The 6,937-nt window shown below is 33.6% G+C and overlaps 1 pseudogene; it reads left to right on the forward strand.

Annotated features, from left to right (window-relative positions):
* Positions 1–6,158: 6,158 nt before the first annotated feature.
* On the forward strand, positions 6,159–6,600 carry LOC141559559 (AP-1 complex subunit sigma-2 pseudogene; annotated as a pseudogene).
* The last annotated feature ends 337 nt before the right edge of the window (positions 6,601–6,937 follow it).

Here is a 6,937-nt window from a genome sequence, read left to right on the forward strand (position 1 = left end):
AGGTTTCAGTGAAGGGACTAACAAAAAGATCTGTAAGAGTGAAGAATTATTGCTGATCAAGCTACAAAGTTCCTGAAACAAAAACTCTAGTCAGAGAAATAAGGGAATCAAGGTAAGGAGTTACTGTTCACAATATCAAGCTGCTCCAAGGATGTCAAGCAGTTGTCTTTTGTTATGGAAACAGGCAGCTTCTGTAAGATCTGAACATACTTAAAAGAAACAGAGCAGATACCAGTAGATAAAATGAAACCAGGATACCCTACATGCTGAGAACACCAGCGAACTTTTGGTTTACTGTCTTTGTGGCCCCTGTGATGGATTTGAATAAGAAGATTACAGCTATCATCTTGACAAACCTAAATGCTAGGTGTTGTGGACATGTGCTTGAAAATACTGATAATTAGAACTTGATGTAGGATTTGAGAAAGCAGAGTTGGGTTTTTTTGTGCTCTTGAGGAAAATGAATCCATATTTATTGTGTGTTTCTCAAGGTGAAGGCAAACAGATACTGAGTGATTGGGTGAATTGGAATGCTAAGAAAAACTGGTTAAATACAGTAAAACAGGCAACTTCACAAGGAATTGAGAAAATTATATTAGCACTGCTTGGCACTCTTCTATGCCTGAATATCACTCAACCATTGATAGTGTATACACTGCAAATAGAGAAATCCATTTGCAGAACAGTAAATTGTATTCCTAATCATAGAGAGGACATCTCACTCCAAATTTGGCATGAGGAGGAAGGAGTGCTCAATAGAAAGGGGACCAATGAATACTATGTAACGGGACAAAATTGGGACACTCTGAAGTTTTGTCCTGAAATTTCTGCAATATTATTACTTTATCATAAAAATAGAGATTACATTTTCTTATTGAATTATTTTTTGGAATTTGCTTCAATTTTCAGAGTGGATGGAACAGTCTTCCATAATTCTAACCTGAAATATCCTGGTATAATCAGCAGAATTGTTGGGCTTCTATTGTCAGTTCTGTAATGGTCAACTTGGAAGGTCTGCAGGGTTAAATTCCCATTCCCCACTACTAAATCTTGCTGATTAGCACTTCAATAATGACAATTGTTTTGGGAAGGAGAGTAAAATTTCTTTGAGTTTAATGGTGTCTCTTCATGTGGGATTATAATTCCTCAAAATGACCTGAAATTGAGCTATAACCACTTCAAGGTCTTCATGAAACTTGGGAGTGTCCCTTCTCCAAATAGGAAGATCAGAAGGACTGAAAAACTCATGATTCCTAACTATGACTGTATCACTAGGTTATACTGGATTACATACAAGTGGTTTTTTTTAAGATGAATTCTCTCTTAAATTTTATTTTTAATAGTATTTTATTTTTCCAAATACATGCAAAGCTTGCTTTCAACATTCACTTTTGCAAAACCTTGTGTTCCAAAATTTTCACCGTTTTCCCCTCTTGCCTCTTCCAAATTCACCAAAGTAATCCAATATAGGTCAAATATGTACAATTCTTCTAAAGATATTTCCATATTCATTATGCTATACAAGAAAAGTCAAATCAAAAAGGGAAAAATGAGAAATAAAAAACAAGCAAGCAAACAAGAACAAAAACAAACAAACAAACAAAAAAAGGTGAAAATACTATGCTTTGATCTACATTCAGTTGCCAAAGTTCTCTCTCTAGATACAGATGGGACTTTATATCACAAGTCTATTGGAATTGCCTTGAATCATTGCTGAAAAGAGGCAAGTCCATTATATAACATAATCTTATTGGTACTATGCACAATGTTGTATTGGTACTGCTCAGTTCACTTACTATCAGTTCATGTATATCTTTCCAGGCTTTTCTGAAATCATCCAGCTCATGATTTCTTATAGAACAATAATATTCCAGTAATTCATATTTCATAACCTATTCAATCATTACCCAACTGATGGGCAGCCACTCAATTTGCAGTTCCTTGCCATTCCAAAAAGGGCATAAAAACTGTTTTTTGAAGAGGAAAAACAACAGTTATGAGCCTCTCTTGCTAAAGAGAAATTGAATTTTTAGTTAATTCAGGAGAGAAATAAGATCTAGACACAGAGAATAGGAAAGAAGAGTAGCAATGGAAGCAGAAGGAGTAACCAAAAGTAAGAACAAAAGGGCAGAAGAAGGAGCAAGCAAGATAAAAAACAGGTTCATCCATGAAGAATGAACTGAGCCAAAGAGTCTCAGGTCAAGAGTCTGATTGGAGAGCCACTGTAGCTTCTTCCCTTTTTCCTGTCTATTTTCAGTTATGATTCCATTCTTTTCCATTTTCACTTATGATTGAGATAAATAACAAGAGATACTCCATGTGAGAGTGTGGAGAAAAATAATAGCAAGAAAGCTTGTGGGAGAAAAGGCTGGGTAGGTAGACAGCTTTTGTTTAAATTCATCTGTTTTCCTTGTTACCTATTTGGACTTTGAGGAAGAGTAGATCTGGGAAAACTAAGATGTATAATTTTTTATATGAAGATGTGAGAAATAAAATTAAGTTCTTTAACAATAACTACTCCAAAATGTCATTGTACATACACAGACACACATAACACATACAACACATATACAGACAAAATTTTTGTTTGCTTGAAGGAAATAATTTACTCAATTTTCTATTCTTTAAATTTGTTCATAATTTCTGGTTTATTTCTTCTTTAAAACTGAATTACTATAGATACATTTATCATAACTACTTCATAGGTATGTATTATAATAGTTATAAGTAGGCAATGGTAAAAAAAAAAAAAAAAAAAAAAAAAAAAAAAAAAAAAAAAAAAAAGAATAGTCAGTGCTTGGGCTGAGTATGAAAGCTCAAATGAGTTGTCCATAGATCTGAATCATTACTGGAGACTCAAAAGCAATATGAGAAAAAAATAATTTTTGATTCATTAAATTTCTTACACAAACAAACAAAAAAAAACCCCACTATCTATTAGTTTCCACTTTTGCCTATAAAACAAATCAGTTCTCTTTGTTACCTGATCAGAATGGCTATCCTTTTCCTCCCCTGCTTTCTCCCCAATAACCACCCAAACAATCTCCATGAAAGTACAGAGAAATCCTTCTGTGTGAATGGAGCCCAGGATAATTATTAATGAATACAATGTGTTCTGTTGAAATACAAAGAGAATAACTGGTGACAGCAAGTGATGTCAACATTCTCAGGGTAGAAGAGAAAGTATCAATACTATTCATTTTCACCTTCACACTGTTTGATTTTGCCTCTACAACACTCAACAAATTTGACCCAATTCTCACCCCTTTCCACCACAATTATCATCCTTTTGTAGGCTATCATTGCTACTTTCCTGGAAAATTATAATAATCTACAAACAGGGTTTTATGCCTCAAAACTTCTCCCTTTTCAATATGTTCTTTTCTCCATTATTCAAGTATATTCTTTTTCATATATAGTTTTTATTTACCAGATATATGAATGGGTAATTTTACAGCATTGACAATTGCCAAACCTTTTGTTCTAATTTTTCCCCTCCTCGCCCCCCCTCCATGGCAGGTTGACCAATACATGTTAAATAAGTTAAAGTATTCAAATATATTCTTAAAGAACAAATCTGTTCATATTATTCCCTTGCTTAGAAAATTCCAGTGTCTGCCTGTTTCAAAGAGATATCCCTCTGTAAGCATTTAAAAATCTTCCATAATCTATCTTTCAATATTATTGCTCATTTACTCAACTTTGGTTACTGATTGTCTTATGGTTTTTCATATACAACTTTCAATTTTCTGTCTTAAAGCTTTGCACAGGCTTGAAATGTACTTCTCAATTTTTTTTTATTTTATTATCCTAAATTTCTTTGATTATTCAATGCTACAAACCCTGTAACTTTCTTTCCTAAAATGTTTTCTCTTTCCCAGCCAAATTGCTTGAAAAAGCTGACAATGTTAATTTCCACCATTTCTTTTCCTCTCATTCTTTTCTCTTAGAATTTTGCAATGTTTTCTAACCTCACCTGTCAATTACAATAACTTTTTTTCCAAACTTAGCAGTGATCCTCTAATTAATAAACAGGATTTCTCAGAGTAGGGAAAGGGTTCTGTCCTCATATTATAACATCTGTTACATTTGACACCTCCATTAGATTCTTTTTCTACTAATCATATTGTTCTTTCTCCATTCCTTGCTTACTTATCACATATCATATAACTAACAGTAGATTTTTCTTAACCTTTGTCCTAGACCCTGTTCTCTTTCTTGATTTTTTGTCTTGATAACTTTATTAAGTCCCAGGAGTTTCATTTTCATATTTATAACAATGATTTCCCCATATTTGTGTTCAATTCTAGACTACATCATGAACTTCAATTCCACTACATTACTCTGAACTCTAATAAGACAGTTTCAAAGTATATTTCTAGAGATATCTCAAATTCATATTGTCCAAAACTAAATTCATCTTTTGTTCAAACTTTATCCCTCTTCCAAAGGAACCACAATATTCCAATCTTTGATACAAATAGCCTGAGTTTTCCTTATCTCTTTATCTTTACCCAATCTATCTAATCAGTTGGCAAATCTTCCTACTTCTGCTATACAACAAATCTTGCATTTTCTTTCTACTCACACAGCAAAACACTTAACTTAGACCTCCATTTACTTATATGTTTAAAATTTTATAATTACACTGACCTTTTAATTGGTCTTCCTATCACATCATCCCCAATCTAATTCCCCTTTCATATGGTCTCCAAAGTGGTTTTCTTTAACTTAGATCTGTCCATGCACCTTACTCAACAAACTCCCAAGATTTATATTGCCTTTAGAATAAAACAATACTCCTTTTTGACATAAATCTATTCAAAATCTGTTGCCATTACATCGCTTTATTTTCAAAATACATCATTATCTTTTTCTGTGTTGTGAAGTTAAACTGACATTCTCTCTGCTTTTAATTAAATTGAATTAGTCTATCTCTGTGCCTTTACATTGTACATGCCACTTGTGTAGAATGCACTTATACCTCATCTGTACTTCATGAATTCCATTCTTTTGTCAAAGACCAGCTCAAGGACCATTTCTCTAATGACTTTCTATGGTAAAATGTCATGGTGATTTTCCATTTTGTTATATATAATATACACATACGTAAATGCATTTTTTCTCATTAGATAATATATAAACTTCTTAAGAGGAGTGATTGTTTCATTCTTTTCATTTGGAGAGTCAGTACTTGGTGCTTTACAAATGTTTGTTGATGAATTTGGTGCAAATCTTTAGGTTTTACCATTTCATCAGTGAATTCACTTCCTTTGTTTATCCTTAGGTACTATCCATAGTACCATCTCTGAGTATATAACAGAACCTTTTCATTTACTTTTCTTTAGGCTTAATTGTTCCATTGGCCAGATGTCTGAATCAATTTGTCAAGGCTTTACAGGTCCACAGGAGCCTAATTTTAGGAAGAAGATAAGAGATCCTTTATTTTAATCCTCTAATTTTACATATGAGGATACTGAGATACAGAAATGCCACTATACAAGAATATTCATCATACAACAACACTCCAACAAGTAACCTTTGGGCCTTTGTCTGTACTTCTTTCAAAAAATACTTTTTAAGGACCTGTCTGTCCAAGACATTGTACTTGGTGAAGAAGGAAAAATTTGAACAAAGAAACAAAAAACTAACTTTTGCCCTCAAGGAACTCATAGCATATCTATAGAATAAAACAAGGCCCAAATAAATTCATATAACATAATTAGATGAGGCTGAGAGAATGTTAACAATTTGTAAAATCATGGAAAGTTTTTTTGGATTTGGGGTATTCCAAATTGGACTTCAGAGGAAAATATGAATTCAAAGAGGTAGAAACAAGAAGAAATTAAGGGAGCCAAGAAACAAAATGTTCACTTCAGAAACTAGATGAATATGGCTAGTGTATTGACCAAAAAATATATTGTGTTAAGAATAGTGATCCCCCACTCCTATTTTTATATTTCCTCTTATCTAATCTAAAAGTATCTAATTTCTTTAATTTATTATGATGCCCTCGAGGCAGGGCCTTCCCCTCCCTGCTTCCCCCTTTTCTCTCCCCACGCCCCTTGGCTCCTAGACTCTGAGGGGGCTTTTCACTTGCGGGCTGCTGCAGGCTCTGGGAGCTGTGGGCGGCCACAGAGCTTTCCTCCCATTGGCGGCCACAATGCAATTTATGTTGCTTTTTAGTCGCCAGGGAAAGCTCAGACTTCAAAAATGGTATGTCCCATTATTGGACAAAGAAAAGAAAAAAATCACAAGAGAACTTCTTCAAACAGTTTTAGCCCATAAACCCAAAATGCGCAGCTTTTTGGAGTGGCCAGATCTGAAGATTGTCTACAAAAGATATGCTAGCCTGTATTTGTGCTGTGCTATTGAAGATCAGGACAACAAACTAATTACCCTGGAAATAATTCATCGTTATGTTGAACTACTTGACAAATATTTTGGCAGTGTATGTGAATTTGATATCATCTTTAATTTTGAGAAAGCTTATTTTATTTTGGATGAATTTCTTTTGGGAGGAGAAGTTCAGGAAACATCTAAGAAAAATGTGCTTAAAGCCATTGAATAGGGAGATCTACTACAAGAGGAAGCTGAAATCCCACGTAGTGTTCTTGAAGAAATTGGACTGACATAAGCCATCTCCCATGTTGATGACATCATGTGTTCTCAAATACTATAAATGTTCACTGCTTTCATGTCAATGTTTAGCTAATGGTGTAAGATGCTGTTTGTCAGTATTACTGTTTTGCTAAGCTGCTTCATTCAGGCCTACATAAAAGCACTTCACTTTTTCAAAAGGGACTTACTCAAATGTTAACTAAAACTTGATGCAAAAGAAATAATCTTACCAGTATTCTTAATAGTTGAATTATGTCAGCTTCCCATTAGTTTTATTTTTATGTGATAATTATGAATATACACATAAAATCACAAT

Source organism: Sminthopsis crassicaudata, chromosome 3 (assembly GCF_048593235.1).
Source record: "Sminthopsis crassicaudata isolate SCR6 chromosome 3, ASM4859323v1, whole genome shotgun sequence".
Lineage (NCBI taxonomy): Eukaryota > Metazoa > Chordata > Mammalia > Dasyuromorphia > Dasyuridae > Sminthopsis > Sminthopsis crassicaudata.